At 45.0% G+C, this 18,828-nt stretch overlaps 1 pseudogene; it reads right to left on the reverse strand.

Annotated features, from left to right (window-relative positions):
* Positions 1-16,706: 16,706 nt before the first annotated feature.
* On the reverse strand, positions 16,707-16,824 carry LOC126210882 (5S ribosomal RNA; annotated as a pseudogene).
* Positions 16,825-18,828: the final 2,004 nt, after the last annotated feature.

Consider the following 18,828-nt stretch of genomic DNA (forward strand, 5'->3'; position numbering starts at 1 on the left):
TTGCGCATTTATCAAAGAGATATATTTACGTAGGTCGTTGATACTTATAGAGAAAGCAAACTAACGTATAGTTAAATACACATTGTAACGCGTGATTCGAATATCAGTTAGGCCGGCCGAAGTGGCCGTGCGGTTAAAGGCGCTGCAGTTTGGAACCGCAAGACCGCTACGGTCGCAGGTTCGAATCCTGCCTCGGGCATGGATGTTTGTGATGTCCTTAGGTTAGTTACGTTTAACTAGTTCTAAGTTCTAGGGGACTAATGACCTCAGAAGTTGAGTCCCATAGTGCTCAGAGCCATTTGAACCATTTTTTTTTAAAATATCAGTTATTCTTGCTTTTGAGAAGAATTCTGGAAATGTGAGCTATAGTTTTTTGTTCTATCGTTATGCTTTTTTTGTGACTTTCAACATGGAAGATAGCACAATCATGTTTCGTGTCACATTGGATTAGGACTGCTGTTTCTCAGAAAAGAGCAATTAACACAGCCCCTAAGATGAGCCGAATAGGCCTCCAGTTCTTACAGCCTTATATTGGTTAACTATCGTTGTGTTAGCTCTTTCTTTTTTAAAGGAAATCTGTACAAAAAAATAAAGTCTAACTTAATTAGAGTTTGTACAGGGTGTTTCAAAAGTATTTTTTACAAACATTGAGAAGATGTGCCTTGCATCAAAAGAAGAAAAAAAGTTCATATAAACATGTGTCCCAAAATTCTTCGTGTTCGAGTTGTTAATGAAAGTTTACAATTCAGGTGACTGGAGCTTATCAATACATAAACTCACAATAAATGCACGAAATCTCCTCCTCTTGCTTGTAAACACGCATGCACTCGTCGAATCGTGGACTGCCTCGCCCCTTCGAATATTGCTTAATGTTTTCCAATGGTAACGCCAGATTCCATGACACGTAAATGGAGAGTTTCTGCATCCGGGAACTCCGATGCATACAGCAACTGTTTGTGGTGCCCCCAGAGATGATAATCCAAAGGATTGAATGGGGGGAACGTGCAGAACACCGAACTGGTCCTCCTCTACCTTTCCATTTGTTATGACCGATACCAGGCTGTGTCTTTCCAACACTGAGACTGAAACATGCTGAACTCCATCTTGTATAAACCACATGCTCCTTCTTATTTGTAGGGGCAGATCTTCCAGTAGATCTTTTGATGTATTGTTCTATTTTAAGAAATAAATTACGCTGAACCGCCAAAGAAACTGGTATAGGCATGCGTATCCGAATACAGAGGCAGAATAAGGCACTGCAGCTGGCAACGCCTCTGTAAGGCAAAAAGTGTCTGGCGATGTTGTTAGATCGGTTACTGCTGCTACAGTGGCAGGTTATCAAGACTTTAGTGAAACTTCCTGGCAGATTAAAACTGTGTGTCGGACCGAGACTCGAACTCGGGACCTTTACCTTTTGCGGACAAGTGCTCTATCAACTTTTTTTTTCTTTTTTTTTCATTTTGTTCGCTTTTGTTCGTTGCATCTGCTCGGGGCGGACGTCGTAAGACAACCGTTTAAGTTCGTTGTTGATAGATTAGCTCAGTTCTTTTATTACAGAGGGCACGTAACCCTCTGACCGAACACACTGAGCTACCATGCCGGGGTCCAACTGAGCTACCCAAGCACGACTCACGCCCCGTCCTCACTGCTTTACTTCTGCCAGTACCTCGTCTCCAGTGAGGATGGGGCGTGAGTCGTGCTTGGGTAGCTCAGATGGTAGAGCACTTGCCCGCGAAAGGCAAAGGTCCCGAGTTCGAGTCTCGGTCCGGCACACAGTTTTAATCTGCCAGGAAGTTTGATATCAGCGCACTCTCCGCTGCAGAATGAAAATCTCACTCTGTTTATATGCTGGCAGCGCGATAGCCTGCATTAATAACTCTGACAGCGCTGTGCGCCCTCTGAAAGAGACTCTGGGTGGCTGGTCGGACTCGCAGTTGGAGGTGAACAGCCAGCAGTGATGGAGGTGGGAAGTTTATAGTTAGGAGAAATGGAGGTTAGACGTCTGAGGTGTTAGCGCGAGCGCACAGTCTGGACGTGTCCGTCATAGAGATTTAAAAGTATTGACGATTACATAATTTTTTGGAACTGGATGTCACGGACGATTATATAATTTCTGAACTGATTGTCACACGATTAGGGTAAAACCTGCTAAATACATTGTTTGCTGTGCAGCAAAGTCATGCCTATTAGTAGTTAGAGCCTACAGTAGTTAGAATCTCTTATTTAGCTGGCTGTATTGGTGCTTTCTGTATCGCTGTAGTCCGCAACTCTTGGTCGTGCGGTAGCGTTCTCGCTTCCCGCGCCCGGGTTCCCGGGTTCGATTCCCGGCGGGGTCAGGGATTTTCTCTGCCTCGTGATGACTGGGTGTTGTGTGCTGTCCTTAGGTTAGTTAGGTCTAAGTAGTTCTAAGTTCTAGGGGACTGATGACCATAGATGTTAAGTCCCATAGTGCTCAGAGCCATTTGAACCATTTTTTTTTTGTATCGCTATAGTTCGCGTAATGGAGATGTTTTGTGAGGTAAGTGTCTTATGAAACGAATGGGTTATTGTTAGGATTTCTTCTAATTCCGGGACATTCTTTTGTATTAATTATTTGAGTAGTCACATTGTGTATCGTTGTATATTTTGGGTCATAAATGAAAAGAATAGAGTTGTGTTTGGCAGAAATAATTCTGTACGTCAGATATGAAATGATAAAGACAAGCAAATTGACAGTACGTTCAGTTTCACTCAGCAATTTAAGCAAGTTCACTTGCATTCAGTTTCACTCAGCAGTTTCAGAATTAAATTAATAAGTTCATGTTCCCAGTTACTTCAGCTTAAGTAAAAAACTCATATTCAGAAGTTTCAAGTAGAGCGTCCTCAATGTCCTATTAAATTTTTGCACGCTCTTACAGAAACAAATGGTTCAAATGGCTCTCAGCACTATGGCACTCAACATCTGAGGTCATGAGTCCCCTAGAACTTAGAACTACTTAAACCGAACTAACCTAAGGACATCACACACATCCACGCCCGAGGCAGGATTCGAACCTGCGACCGTAGCAGCAGCGCGGTCCCGGACTGAAGCACCTAGAGCCCGCATCTCGTGGTCGTGCGGTAGCGTTCTCGCTTCCCACGCCCGGGTTCCCGGGTTCGATTCCCGGCGGGGTCAGGGATTTTCTCTGCCTCGTGATGGCTGGGTGTTGTGTGCTGTCCTTAGGTTAGTTAGGTTTAAGTAGTTCTAAGTTCTAGGGGACTTATGACCACAGCAGTTGAGTCCCATAGTGCTCAGAGCCATTTGAACCATTTGAAGCACCTAGAACGCTCGGCCACCGAGGCCGGCCCTTACAGAAACACCCCATATACGTACGTACGTACATACACGTACGCGTGCATCTTTTTTATAGTATGTAAGGATTTCGATCACAGAAACGTATGATTTTCGAGCACCTGTTGCGTCTGCCCAGGCTGCACCTTCGGTGTGCCTGATGTTAAAAAATGCGGCAGGCAGTGTTGCTTATTGCTGCATCGCAGAGCACTGTAGCGCACACAGACAGTCTCTCTATGATTATACTGTTTTTTTTTTTTTTTTTTTTTTTTTTTTTTTTTTTTTTGGCTTTCAAGGCGTGACCATACACCCATCTCAACTGTGGAATGTCAATTATGAAGTTGCGAACGTAAGGACAACTCACACCCAGCGCCTGAGAGTAGAAAACACCGAGCAGGCCGGGAATCAAAACCCGCCCCCTTCGGATAGCAATCCTCCGACGCAGCTACCGAGGCTCTAGTTCTGTCGCCGCTGCGAGGGGGCGCGAGATCAACGGGGGGGATCTGTTTTGACGATCTACTGCGAAAGAATCTGGCACGATATCCCTAAGGACGACATCCAAAGCCTGTACTAGTCCAGCCGAGTCGAATAACTGCTTGCATAAAGGTCAGAGATGGACCAACACATTATTGACTTGTTCAAATTGTGAAGCTAGTTCTCTTGAATAAACCACCCAATTTTTATGAAATTCAAATCATTTGTTTTCTTGTACATGTACATACTATCTACCGATTTCCGTCGCATCGATAATTATTTCGTGGTGCGTCGTTTATTTTTTATCTTAGAGTGTACTACAAGTGAGACTCATGGGGTCGCTAAATTGGTAAGAGAAGCAATTCTAATTATACAAAGTGAAATTATAGGGCAAGTGAAACCACAATAATGGAATTAAATTATTGTAATTTGTCATGTACTTCATTAACTGAATGTTCACATACTTTATGTAAGATAAATAGCATTTACTTCAGATTTTATGGAAATAATTCCGCTGTTTTAGTTTTATATCGGACGTTAATAACTGTTAAGTATGACAGCCAACTGAGAGATTCTTTGGATACACCTACTTCAAAATCTTTGGTTTCACTAAATTCACACACATTTATCTTTAAACCTGATGATGCTCCGACAGCTGAAAACCAGTTCGCTACATAATAAATTGTCTAGAATGTTACGAAAGTGTCGAGTACGATTCGTTCATAATTTATATTTTTTGGTGAACCGTACACTAATAATCGGACCAACATTGGATGCACAACGGAACACCCCTGTTGGTGAGAAAAGCAGAGGCTTCCATAATAGCACACAACCACTCATTTTTTTCCTAAGAATTTCAGCCTGTACTTCGTTTCCCTTCTTACAACGAACATAGATGCATTCCGAGACGGCTTCAATAACATCTACATCTACATCTACATCCATACTCTGCAAGCCACCTGACGGTGTGTGGTGGAGGGTACCTTGAGTACCTCTATCGGTTCTCCCTTCTGTTCCAGTCTCGTATTGTTCTAGGCGCTCAGTCCGGAACCGCACGACTGCTACGGTTGCAGGTTCGAATCCTGCCTCTGGCATGGATGTGTGTGATGTCCTTAGGTTAGTTAGGTTTAAGTAGTTCTAACAAGGGAACCTCCCCATCGCACCCCCCTCAGATTTAGTTATAAGTTGGCCCAGTGGATAGGGCTTGAAAAACTGAACACAGATCAATCGAGGAAACAGGAAGAAGTTGTGTGGAACTATGGAAAAAATTAGTAAAATATAAAAACTGAGTACTCCATGCGCTACATATGCAACATCAAGGAGAATGTGAACTCAGGAGCGCCGTGGTCCCGTGCTTAGCGTGAGTAGCTGCGGAACGAGAGGTCCATGGTTCAAGTCTTCCCTCCACTGAAAATTTTACTTCCTTTATTTTCGCAAAGTTATGATCTGTCCGTTCGTTCATTGACGTCTCTGTTCACTAATAAGTTTAGTGTCTGTGTTTTGCGACCGCACCGCAAAACCGTGCGATTAGTAGACGAAAGGACGTGCCTCTCCAATGGGAACCGAAAACATTTGATCACAAGGTCATAGGTCAACCGATTCCTCCACAGGAAAACACGTCTGATATATTCTATACAACACTGGTGACGGCATGTGTGTCACATGACAGGAATATGTTGTCGAGCCACCTAACTTGTACACTTAGCGAATGGGTAAAAAGATTCTTCTACCTTGCCAGATTTAGGTTTTCTTGTGGATGTGATAATCCCTCCCAAAAAAGTAATGAAAACATAAGAGTTTGTCACATAAACTGAAAATAAAAAATTAAAATTTTCACTCGAGGGAAGACTTGAACCTAGGACCTCTTCTTCCGTAGCTGCTCTCGCTAACCAGGAGACCACGGCGCTCCTTGACTCCCACTGTCCTTAATGTTGCCTATCTTCGCATGGACTACTCCGTTTGTATATTTTATTAATTTTTTTCATAGTTTCACACAACTTCTTCCTGTTTTCTCGATATATCTGTGTTCAGTTTTTCAAGGCTTATCCACTGTGCCAACTTATAACTAAATCTTCCTGTTTTCTCGATTGATCTGTGTTCAGTTTTTCAAGGCCTATCCACTGTGCCAACTTATAACTAAATCTGAGGGGGGTGCAATGGGGAGGTTCCCTTGTAAGTTCTAGGGGACTGATGACCACAGATGTTAAGTCCCCTAGTGCTCAGAGCCATTTGAACCAACCAGTCTCGTATTGTTCGTGGAAAGAAGGATTGTCGGTATGCTTCTGTGTGGGCTCTAATCTCTCTGATTTTATCCTCATGGTCTCTTCGCGAGATATACGTAGGAGGGAGCAATATACTGCTTGACTCTTCGGTGACCCCAGGTGTTACATGCTTCACCCACTGTCCCTGCTGTCGAGACATCTTCGCGGGTACCGGGCGCGGTTGGGCCCCCCTTTCCCCAAGGGGAGTGGCGGGTTCAGCGGCGTTCGCGGCGCACGAGGCGGAGGGTAAATGTGGAGGCTGGCCGTGTGGCATCGCCCAATCTGCCTGTGAGTGGACATGTGACTGCTCCTTCAGCAAGGTCCGAGCAGGCACACGGGGGGAGGGGTTTATTAGTTATTGGGACCCCCCAACGTTAGGCGGGTGATGGAACCCCTTAGGGAAATAGCGGAAAGGTCGGGGAAGAAGGCCAGTGTTCACTCTCTCTGCTTGCCGGGTGGTCTCATCCGAGATGTGGAGGAGGCCCTGCCGACGGCGATAGAGACCACTGGGTGCACCCGACTGCAAGTTGTTGCTCATGTTGGCACCAATGACTCCTGCCGTCTCGGTTCGGAGGTCATCCTCAGTTCGTACTGGCGGTTGGCTGAATTTGTGAAGGCGGAAAGCCTCGCTCGCTGGGTGGAATCTGAGAAAACTATTTCTAGTATCGTTCCCAGAACCGATCGCGGTCCTCTAGTTTGGCGCCGAGTGGAAGGCTTAAACCAGAGGCTCAGACGATTCTGCGGAGATCTGGGGTGCAAATTTCTCGACCTCCGCTATCGGGTGGAGAAATGTAGGGTCCCCCTGAATAGGTCAGGCGTGCACTACACGCAGGAAGCGGCTACAAGGGTAGCGGAGTACGTGTGGAGTGCACATGGGGGTTTTTTAGGTTAGAGAATTCCCTCCCTAGGCCCGACAAGACGCCTCCTGAGACGCGGCAAGGTAGGAGTAGGCAAAATGCAACAGGGAATAACAATATTAATGTGCTAATAGTAAACTGCAGGAGTGTTTATAGAAAGGTCCCAGAACTGCTCTCATTAATAAACGGTCACAACGCCCATATAGTACTAGGGACAGAAAGTTGGCTGAAACCAGACGTAAACAGTAATGAAATCCTAAACTCAGATTGGAATGTATACCGCAGAGACAGGCTGGACAGTGAAGGGGGAGGCGTGTTTATAGCGATAAGAAGTGCAATAGTATCGAAGGAAATTGACGGAGATCCGAAATGTGAAATGATTTGGGTGAAGGTCACGGTTAAAGCAGGCTCAGACATGGTAACTGGATGTCTTTATAGGCCCCCGGGCTCAGCAGCTGTTGTGGCTGAGCACCTGAAGGATAATTTGGAAAATATTTCGAGTAGATTTCCTCACCATGTTATAGTTCTGGGTGGAGATTTTAATTTGCCGGATATACACTGGGAGACTCAAACGTTCATAACGGGTGGCAGGGACAAAGAATCCAGTGAAATTTTTTTTAAGTGCTTTATCTGAAAACTACCTTGAGCAGTTAAACAGAGAACCGACTCGTGGCGATAACATATTAGACCTTCTGGTGACAAACAGACCCGAACTATTTGAAACAGTTAACGCAGAACAGGGAATCAGCGATCATAAAGCGGTTACGGCATCGATGATTTCAGCCGTAAATAGAAATATTAAAAAAGGTAGGAAGATTTTTCTGTTTAGCAAAAGTGACAAAAAGCAGATTACAGAGTACCTGACGGCTCAACACAAAAGTTTTGTCTCAAGTACAGATAGTGTTGAGGATCAGTGGACAAAGTTCAAAACCATTGTACAATATGCGTTAGATGATTATGTGCCAAGCAAGATCGTAAGAGATGGAAAAGAGCCACCGTGGTACAACAACCGAGTTAGAAAACTGCTGCGGAAGCAAAGGAAACTTCACAGCAAACATAAACATAGCCAAAGCCTTGCAGACAAACAAAAATTACGCGAAGCGAAATATAGTGTGAGGAGGGCTATGCGAGAGGCGTTCAATGAATTCGAAAGTAAAGCTCTATGTACTGATTTCGCAGAAAATCCTAAGAAATTCTGGCCTTATGTCAAAGCGGTAGGTGGATCAAAACAAAATGTCCAGACACTCTGTGACCAAAATGGTACTGAAACAGAGGATGACAGACTAAAGGCCGAAATACTAAACGTCTTTTTCAAAAGCTGTTTCACAGAGGAAGACTGCACTGTAGTTCCTTCTCTAGATTGTCGCACAGATGACAAAATGGTAGATATCGAAATAGACGACAGAGGGATAGAGAAACAAAATCGCTCAAAAGAGGAAAGGCCGCTGGACCTGATGGGATACCAGTTCTATTTTACACAGAGTACGCGAAGGAACTTGCCCCCCTTCTTGCAGCGGTGTACCGTAGTTCTCTAGAAGAGCGTAGCGTTGCGAAGGATTGGAAAAGGGCACAGGTCATCTCCACTCTGTAGGAATCAGCATGGGTTTCGAAAAAGACGGTCGTGTGAAACCCAGCTCGCGCTATTCGTCCACGAGACTCAGAGGGCCATAGACACGGGTTCACAGGTAGATGCCGTGTTTCTTGACTTTCGCAAGGCGTTCGATGCAGTTCCCCACAGTCGTTGAATGAACAAAGTAAGAGCATATGGACTATCAAACCAATTGTGTGATTGGATTGAGGAGTTCCTAGATAACAGACCGCAGCATGTCATGCACAATGGAGAGTGATTTCAGGTGTGCCACAGGGGAGTGTCATGGGACCGTTGCTGTTCACAATATACATAAATGACCTGGTGGATGACATCGGAAATTCACTGAGGCTCTTTGCAGATGATGCTGTGGTGTATCGAGAGGTTGTAACAATGGAAAATTGTACTGAAATGCAGGAGGATCTGTAGCGAATTGACGCATGGTGCAGGGAATGGCAATTGAATCTCAATGTAGACAAGTGTAATGTGCTGCGAATACATAGAAAGATAGATCCCTTATCATTTAGCTAGAAAATAGCAGGTCAGCAACTGGAAGCAGTTAATTCCTTAAATTATCTGGGAGTACGCATTAGGAGTTGATCGTCGGTAAAGCAGATGCCAGACTGAGATTCATTGGAAGAATCCTAAGGAAATGCAATCCGAAAACAAAGGAAGTAGGTTACAGTACGCTTGTTCGCCCACTGCTTGAATACTGCTCAGCGGTGTGGGATCCGTACCAGATAGGGTTGATAGAAGAGATAGAGAAGATCCAACGGAGAGCAGCGCGCTTCGTTACAGGATCATTTAGTAATCGCGAAAGCGTTACGGAGATGATAGATAAACTCCAGTGGAAGACTGCAAGAGAGACGCTCAGTAGCTGGGTACGGGCTTTTGTTAAAGTTTCGAGAACATACCTTCACCGAAGAGTCTAGCAGTATATTGTTCCCTCCTACGTATATCTCGCGAAGAGACCATGAGGATAAAATCAGAGAGATTAGAGCCCACACAGAAGCATACAGACAATCCTTCTTTCCACGAACAATACGAGACTGGAATAGAAGGGAGAACCGATAGAGGTACTCAGGGTACCCTCCGCCACACACCGTCAGGTAGCTTGCGGAGTATGGATGTAGATGTAGATGTAGATGAAGCTATGTACCGAGCTACTCAGCGTCTCTCCTGCAGAGTCTTCCACTGGAGTTTATCTATCAACTCCGTAACGCTTTCGCGATTACTAAATGATCATGTAACGAAGCGCGTTGTTCTCTTCTATCAACCCTATCTGGTACGGATCCCACACTGCTCAGCAGTATTCAAGCAGTGGGCGAACAAACGTACTGTAACCTACTTTCTTTGCTTTCGGATTGCATTTCCTTAGGATTCTTCCAATGAATCTGTCTGGCATCTGCTTTACCGACGATCATTCCATTTTAAATCACTCCTAATGCGTACTCCCAGGTAATTTATGGAATTAACTGCTTCCAGTTGCTGACCTGCTATATTGTAGATAACTGATGTGGGATCTTCCTTTCCATGTATTCGCAGCACATTACACTTGTCTACATTGAGATTTAATTGCCATTTCCTGCACCATGCGTCAATTCGCTGCAGATCCTCCTGCATTTGAGTACAATTTTCCATTGTTACAACGTCTCGATACACCACAGCATCATCCGCAAAAAAGCCTCAGTGAATTTCCGATGTCATCCACAAGGTCATTTATGTATATTGTGAATAGCAATGGTCCTATGACACTCCCCTGCGGCACACCTGAAATCACTCTTACTTCGGAGGACTTCTCTCCATGATGGTAAAATTTAACTGGCTGCATTGGTCAGCACTCAGAACGGCAGAGTGTAAAGTAAAACACTGCACGTGCTTTCCACGAGTGAGATGGAATGCTTCGCCACTTAACGTCACTAAATCTGTACACACTCTGTCTTACTTGTCGTCCCAAATTTTCAGCGCCGCGCTGCTGGCAGGCTTTGGTGGGCCTGGTGCGAGTGAAGAAGACCAGTTTGAGGGTTGCGCTGCTCGTAGGTCAGTAACTGCGACAAGGTACTTACCTGCAACAAAAAATAAAATAACCACATGAGCATCCTGTAAACTGACATATGAACGAAGCAGTAAGTTCTGAGACGATATCAGCAGCACTGAAAACACTGATGAGACAAAACGCTGTGAGCACAGCACACTGCGAGACAGGACACCGGCTGGTGATGCTAGAGCTTGGGCACGCTAGTGTACAGAGTCGAGCGACTTTTGCATCTAGACAGTGTCTATAGGCAGTCTAGCGATTTTGTGTATAGATGGCTGAGAAATCTTTTCTATAGACACACTTTAGCAACAACCCTGAGGGGTCTGGCGGGCACCAGCGGGAGGATTCGGAGAGTGGGCGGCTTGGAAGGCGACTGGCGGCTGCGGCGCAGAACGCACGCGGGGCGGGTGTGTCGGTGTTTTCCTCGTGCTCGAGGAGTCCGTGCCTGGAGTGCATGGACGCCGACCGCTGCCCCTGCTCTGTGCCCCTTACACAGGATCCCCTAGGAAACTCTCATACCTTCTTCCTTTTTCTATCCGGCTCGGATGTTAGCGATCATTACGGCTATTCTTCTGTTGTCGGTAGCAACACGGAACAGTTCTCTTGAAGACATACTGAACCAGCCCCTAAGTTTGTCAGACCAAGATATTCGCCTTCTTCCAGGAGCTCTTTGGCTGTTTATTTTCCCTTGATGTACTTCTTGTACCAAATCATGTATATTTATATTTGGCGTGATCAGAGTGGACAGTGTCTTGAAAGTATATAAGATGAACATCAACAAAAGCAAAACGAGTATAATGGAATGTAGTCGAATTAAGTCGGGTGATGCTGCGGGAATAGTCGAAGTAGAGAGAATATAAAATGTAGACTGGCAATGGCAAGGAAAGAATTTCTGAAGAAGAGAAATTTGTTAACATCGAGTATAGATTTAAGTGTCAGGAAGTCATTTCTGAAAGTATTTGTATGGAGTGTAGCCATGTATGGAAGTGAAACATGGACGATAAATAGTTTGGACAAGAAGAGAATCGAAGCTTTCGAAATGTGGTGCTACAGAAGAATGCTGAAAATTAGATGGGTAGATCACATAACTAATGAGGAAGTATTGAATAGGGTTGGGGAGAAGAGAAGTTTGTGGCACAAATTGACTAGAAGAATGGATCGGTTGGTAGGACATGTTCTGAGGCATCAAGGGATAACCAATTTAGTATTGCAGGGCAGTGTGGAGGGTAAAAATCGTAGAGGGAGACCAAGAGATGAATACACTAAGCAGATTCAAAAGGATGTAGGTTGCAGTAGGTACTGGGAGATGAAGGAGCTTGCACAGGATAGAGTAGCATGGAGAGCTGCATCAAACCAGTCTCAGGACTGAACACCACAACAACAACAACAAAGCTAACTAACCTAAGGACATCACACACATCTATGGCCGAGGCAGGATTCGAACCTGCGGCCGCAGCAGCAGCGCGGTTCCGGGCTGAAGCGCCTAGAACCGCTGTGCCAAGCGGCCGGCTGCTGTGTAGGAAAGGTTTTGTTTCTAGCGTGGTTATCGTGTGTAACGAAATACGAAATAGAAGGGCCAGACCTAGGTTTTGGGATCCAGACACACAGAGAAAGAAAACCGAACATGGAATTGCAAGGGAAATGACCAATTATTGTGGTAGTTTGGCAACGGTGAACGGTTCGGGAGTCACGTTGAGCTCTCTTGACGTGTTGAGTGTCAACTATCAAGCAATTTTAATGAGACTATAGTTCCTTCCACGCGGCGCGGCTGATGCTCGCGGATGTAAACTTCCATCACGCACGATTGCGCTTAACTTTTGCATTTCACAAGTCGTCTGCACTATTACGCGGTACTCTTGCGTCCACACTCCACCGGTAACATAAACTTCAATCTTTTGCCGCCACTTGCCGCTCCATGGCTCCGACAAGCGAGGCCATCGCTGACACCCTTCAACAGTGAATTCGAACCGTCTTCTGTTCAGGCGCAACTATCGCTATCAAAGATAAGATACGTAGCTTACGAGGTCCAAGCCTTGTTTACACACGGAAAGAGACGCTAACAGAACTTATATGCAAATCTGTGGATGGAGGACGATTTTGTTCTCTCGCTGCTGCTGGCAAAATTGAGGGAACACGGTCTACTGTGCAGTACAACAATTCCACTGCCTGGAGGCAGTGCAAGTATAGAGGCACAGAGAGAGTTGATTTCTACCGGCTCCATTCGTGAGTGGAGTAAGTCAGGGGTGGCTAATACTAGCACAAGGTACACCCCGATATTCACTGTACATTAGCCTGCGAGATATGTTTGTAGAAAAGTGCACGTAGCGTCAGAAATTCAACAGATCCAGTTACGCAAAATTTTGTACATGGCTGCACGTTCAGAGGCCGTGAATAGCTACAACTGAAAGAAAATCAGCCCTCGGTCGCTAATTTTAAACAAATTATAGTGGTTTCGATACTGCTAGGAGTGTCTTCCTCAGAATTTAAAACAAAGAATGGTCTATATTCTATAACATGGTCACAGAATTATGACTAAACATGTATGATAGAGTATAAGTACTGAAACGTCGTGATAGACTGGCAGTACTTGTATGTCATTTATAAAATAATAAATATGCCAAAAGGGCATTAGTCACAAAGATATTTAAGATAAAGAAAACTGTGATGGCGAGCCACTAAGGGCTGCTCGTTACTTGCGTGGTGCCGGTTGCGAAACGGACACTTAAAGTAGCAAATGAGGTTTGCTATTTGGGGAGCAAAACAACTGACGATGGTCGAAGTAGAGAGGATATAAAATGTAGACTGGCAATGGCAAGGAAAGCGTTTCTGAAGAAGAGAAATTTGTTAACATCGAGCATATATTTAAGTGTCAGGAAGTCGAAAGTATTAGTATGGACTGCAGCCATGCATGGAAGTGAAACGTGGACGATAAATACTTCAGACAAGAAGAGAATAGAAGCTTTCGAAATGTGGTGCTACAGAAGAATGCTGAAGTTAGGTGGATAGATCACATTACTAACGAGGAGGTATTGAATAGAATTGGAGAGAAGAGAAATTTGTGACGCATCTTGACTAGAAGATCCAGTAACTAGTCCCAGCAGATGAGAACATAAAAACTCCAGGAAGTGTACGAGGGTGAGTTAAATGAAAACCTTAAATTTGTAATAACAAATCGATATTTCGCGCCGTTATCCTGTAAGTTGGTAAGCGTGCTACAAACAGCGTCCACAATGGCCTGTAGGTGGCAGCATAGTGCAGATGCATATATACCGTTGCAGTATCAGTATAAAGATGGCCGCCCCACTTGCGACTTGGACCAGGGAAGAACAGCGTTCTGTTATTCGGTTTTTGCGTAGTGAAGATGTGAAACCTATTGAAATTCATCGACGAATGAAGGTTCAGTACGGTGATGCATGTTTGTCACAGCAGCAAGTCTACGAATGGAGTAGGAAGTTCGTAAATGGTGTGACTTCAGTGGAAGATGCTCCTCGTCCAGGTCAGGCACACCGAGTTGTGACTCCACAGAACATTGCAGCAATTGAAGCCATAGTGAAGGAAAACCGCCGAGTGACACTGAATGACATTGCAACATGTTCACAGATTAGTCATGGGTCAGCACACCACGCTGTGCATGATGCGCTCCAGTTTCACAAAATGTCTGCAAGATGGGTGCCACGGCAGCTGACTCCTCAAGACATGTTGATGCTTGTGAAGAACTTCTGAGGCGCTTTGAACGAGAAGGTGATGGCTTCCTTGCAAGAATCGTTACTTGGGACGAAACCTGGGTTCACTTCCACCAACTGGAAACGAAGAGAGCGAGCAATGAATGGCACCATCCCTCATCACCAAAGCCAAAGAAGTTTCAAACAGAAACGTCAGTAGCGAAGGTTATGCAGACTCTCTTTTGGGACGACAAAGGCGTCATTTTGGAGCATTACATGCCTAGAGGGACCACTGTCACCAGTGCATCATACACAGATCTCCTAAAAAATCAATTGCGGCCTGCAATCAATTCAAAGCGACGTGGTTTGCTGTCAGCAGGTGTCCTTTTGCAACATGACAATGCAAGGCCCCACACTGCCCGTACAACAGACCTTGCCCCAAGTGATTTCCATATGTTTGGACCACTCAAAGACGCAATGGGAGGAAAGAAGTTCCGTTCTGATGAAGAGGTACGCGACGCGGTGCACGGGTGGTTGCGCGGACTACTAAAAGAATTTTTTTCTAAAGGAATTTATGCACTTTGTAAGCGCTGGAGGACTTGCATTGAGCGTGGGGGAGATTATGTTGAAAATTGATACAGCTCTGTACCACTTCTGCACAATAAATAATATTTAAAAGAATATTTAAGGTTTTCATTTGACTCACCCTCGTACAACCAAACTATTCCTATCTTAACGACTGTTTTAAGAGTCCTTGTCCGAATATAGAGAGGGGTGGACAAAAATATGGAACGACCGCAAACATGGCACATTACCGCGTCTTCGCGTCGTTTTGGTGCTGACAGCTTCCGCGAGAGCGACATTCAGTTCTGCAGTGACTTTTGCAGCTGTCGTCGCCTTCTTTTTCGTCACAATTTTCTTCGTTGACCGTCCGCCACCATCAGTCTACACATAACTTCCGTCCGCGTTGTGGCTTAGCGGATGCTGTTTTTCCTCGTTCCCAGTGAGCGGTAGAAGTATTTGATACGGTGGCTCTTGAAACAGGAAACACATCGGCTATCTGGTTTACTGAAGCACTCGCCGTACGACCACCAGCAATTTGCCAACGTTCGAAGTCACTTAGCTCCGACAGAACACACTCACAACTACACAGAACACTCTGCAATGTATTGAGGACGTTGTGCAAGTGCCTTCCTCGGTGAAACACAACACTGTAACATGTAAGCTTTGCTATCATCTGCATTTATGTTCCAGCGTGTATTTCTGGCGGTCTTTCCATATTTTCGTCCGACCCACTGTTTGTGCCAAATGTACTAATATACGAGGGTTGTCCGGAAATAAATACCCCCCGCCCTCATTTTTTCTTGAACAGTTATTTATTCCACACAATGAACTTAACACACATGTAAGATGGGTGTTTTATTTACGCCCGCTATTTTTCCACGCAACCTCCTTCCACTCCTATGGCCTTCCTACAGGGAGAGACAAGGGTGTGTATGACCTGTCGGTACCAGTCCTTAGTGTGGCCACGAAGGCATTTCTTCACAGTGTTAATCACATCCTCGTCGTCCTCAAAATGTCTTCCAGGGATGTTATACTTTAATAGCCCACACAAGTGGAAGTCTGAGGGAGCTGGGTCGTGGCTGTAGAGTCGACGGGGTAACACTGTCAGAGCCCGTTTCGTAATGTGTACTGAAGGCCCCTTTTTTTGTGTACGGCCGAGCGTTATCGTGTTGAAGTACAACATGCCCTGGGTTGCTATGGCCAGCTGCCGAGCTGTAATGTATCGATCTTCGCAAACAAGAATATTACCGCGCTGCTAGACGTTACGGTGTCACAGCGGTCTATAGTCTCCCCGACCCCTGCAAATCGCGGACCTCCGCCTAACTGCCTTCTGCTGACCTCACCCCCTGTGATCGGCAACCAGCTGCACTCCAGCCGACTGCAGATGCTCCACAGACAAACGTCTCGAGAGCGGTTTGTCAATGCTCCCAATTGTTTATTTCTCCGCCGCGAGAAATTCAAAGACGACACGCTACTTCAATTGTAATTCGCCTACAAACGCCACTTTAAAACATTGCTGCATCTACGCTATCTGTCGGAGGAAATAGAAATTTTGCGCGTGCATTCAGGAAGCTTCAAAGAATTCGTGGGTACGGTTTCACATTCAAAACATTGTTAACGGCTGAGAAAAAGAGAATGGGGAGTCACTTTCTGGAAGACCCTCGTATAACGTACGTTGAAAATTTGTATGAAAGCATTGTTAATCCCGAAACTGATGTCGAAACTAAAACTAAACTAAACTAAACCCCTTCCGAACAGGCCATGAAGGCCCGACGGTACCGACCGGCCGCCGTGTCATCCTCAACCCACAGGCGTCACTGGATGCGGATATGGAGGGGCATGTGGTCAGCACACCGCTCTCCCGGCCGTATGTCAGTTTACGAGACCGGAGCCGCTACTTCTGAATCAAGTAGCTCCTCAGTTTGCCTCTCAAGGGCTGAGTGCATCCCGCTTGCCAACAGCGCTCGGCAGACCGGATGGTCACCCAACCAAGTGCTAGCCCAGCCCGACAGCGCTTAACTTCGGTGATCTGACGGGAACCGGTGTTACCACTGCGGCAGGGCCTTTGGCAATGTCTGAACTAGTGAAGACAATTGGTAATTTTCTATACTATGTGGCGAAAGGAAACGAAAGGCATATAACTCAACTTAAAAACAACTTCAGGATCCGTAATTCTCGTTTTCTTGTGACAGCGATCGTTTCCTCCTCCTTTTATCTTAACTGTCAACTTGTTTTGCTATGCAAACAGCTTATCTCGTCACTTGCCGTGACATGTCGACAGAACACACAGCGCAATGAAGTCTCGTTCGACCCAACGTTGGGGGCCACCTATCTGAGGCTAAGAGAAGAAGGTGAAACTTATCCAATGTACTACATCAACTAAACAAGGTTTTTTTTCTTTTAGACAGCACGATGCTAAGGAAAGCAGCTTGCTCGTGAAACATGGCGTGTTTATTAATTAGTTAACGCTGACTTAACCATGAATTTGAATCTATTTTATTCTAACGTATCGTACCAGAAGAAAGACGACGTTGTTTATGGAAGCTCTGTTAAGTACATTTAAAGAGTGGTTTCGAGGAAAAAGTCCGACCGATTCAGCTAGACGTATGTAAACTAGACAAATGGGAAAACAGTGGAGCCGGCCGTTGTTGCCGGGCAGTTGTAGGCGTTTCGGTCTGGAACCGCGCGACTGCTACGGTCGCAGGTTCGAATCCTGCCTCGGGCATGGATGTGTGTGATGTCCTTAGGTTAGTTAGGTTTAAGTAGTTCTAAGTCTAGGGGACTGATGACCTCAGATGTTAAGTCCCATAGTGCTTAGAACCATTTGAAAAAAAGTGGCTAAGTGCCAGCAGGACTCGGATATTGAGGCTTCCGTGCAAACTTAATTATGCATACAGATTATCCAAGCTGGGAATCGAGAATTTCAACGAATTTTGCCTGTTTTCGACATCGATGCCGACAAGATAACGGTCCCGCGAGTTCCAAGACCGTATCAGTATCTCTACAGTTGTTCCTCAGACTAGCCCTGACATACAAAAAGAAGCGAGCAATGGACTTTTGTTTACATATGCACATACGGAAGATTTAATAAAATATTCCGTATTTACATACTGAAGCATAACTACATTTATGTTTGCATGAACAATGTCCGGGTGTTATGCTTTTGGCAGATGTTTAATGCAGTCATTGTTCTAATGACAAAAGGATATTTTTCACGTGATCTAATTACAATTTAACAATTTTCAGATTTTTTTACTTTACTTGTACTGTGAAATCTTGCATCCTGCCGAATCTCATGATTCCAGGTCAACACAGTCCGCCTACGGTAGCTGAGTGGTCAGCGCGACAGTGTGTCAATCCTATGGGCCCAGGTTCGATTCCTGGCTGGGTCGGAGATTTTCTCCGCTCAGAGACTGGGTGTAATGTTGTCCTAACCATCATCATCTCATCCTCATCGACGCCAACGGGAGGCCCTAGTCCCACGACATTTATTTAGGTCAACACAGAGTATCGTATGGGTTTTGATGAGTGGGTTTTCGAGTTCCACAATATGTGACACACTTGGCTTTTTTTTGCTGCACTGACTTACAAACTTAACCTTTTTGCGTCGCTGACGGACCACAGACCTCAGTATGTGAGACAAATTTGAACTTGATACGCCAACCTGTTTCAGAAAGAAAAAGGTCTTAACAGACGGACTGACAGGCAGAAAGATCGATTAAAAAATGATACGAAAATATTCGTGTGATACAATTACAAATTAATAATTTTCGGATTTCTTCCTTTACTTGCAGTGAGACACGTTGTTTCTTCCCAAATGTCATGATTCTAGGACAGCGGGAAGTACCCTATAGGTTTAGGTGAGCGAGTCTGTGAATATCAAAATATGTGACATAAATGACCGAATGTTTTGATGGCACTGGCAAGCTTTATGTTTTTATACTGCAAAGGGACTTAAATATGTGACATAAATTTGAACTTGATAAGTGCACTCGTTCCTGAGAAAAAGTCAGTCAGACAGACGGACAGAAAGTCCACAATACGATCCAATAAAGATCCCATTATAACAGATTG

The sequence above is a fragment of the Schistocerca nitens genome, chromosome 10, assembly GCF_023898315.1.
Source record: "Schistocerca nitens isolate TAMUIC-IGC-003100 chromosome 10, iqSchNite1.1, whole genome shotgun sequence".
In the NCBI taxonomy this organism is placed as follows: Eukaryota; Metazoa; Arthropoda; class Insecta; order Orthoptera; family Acrididae; genus Schistocerca; species Schistocerca nitens.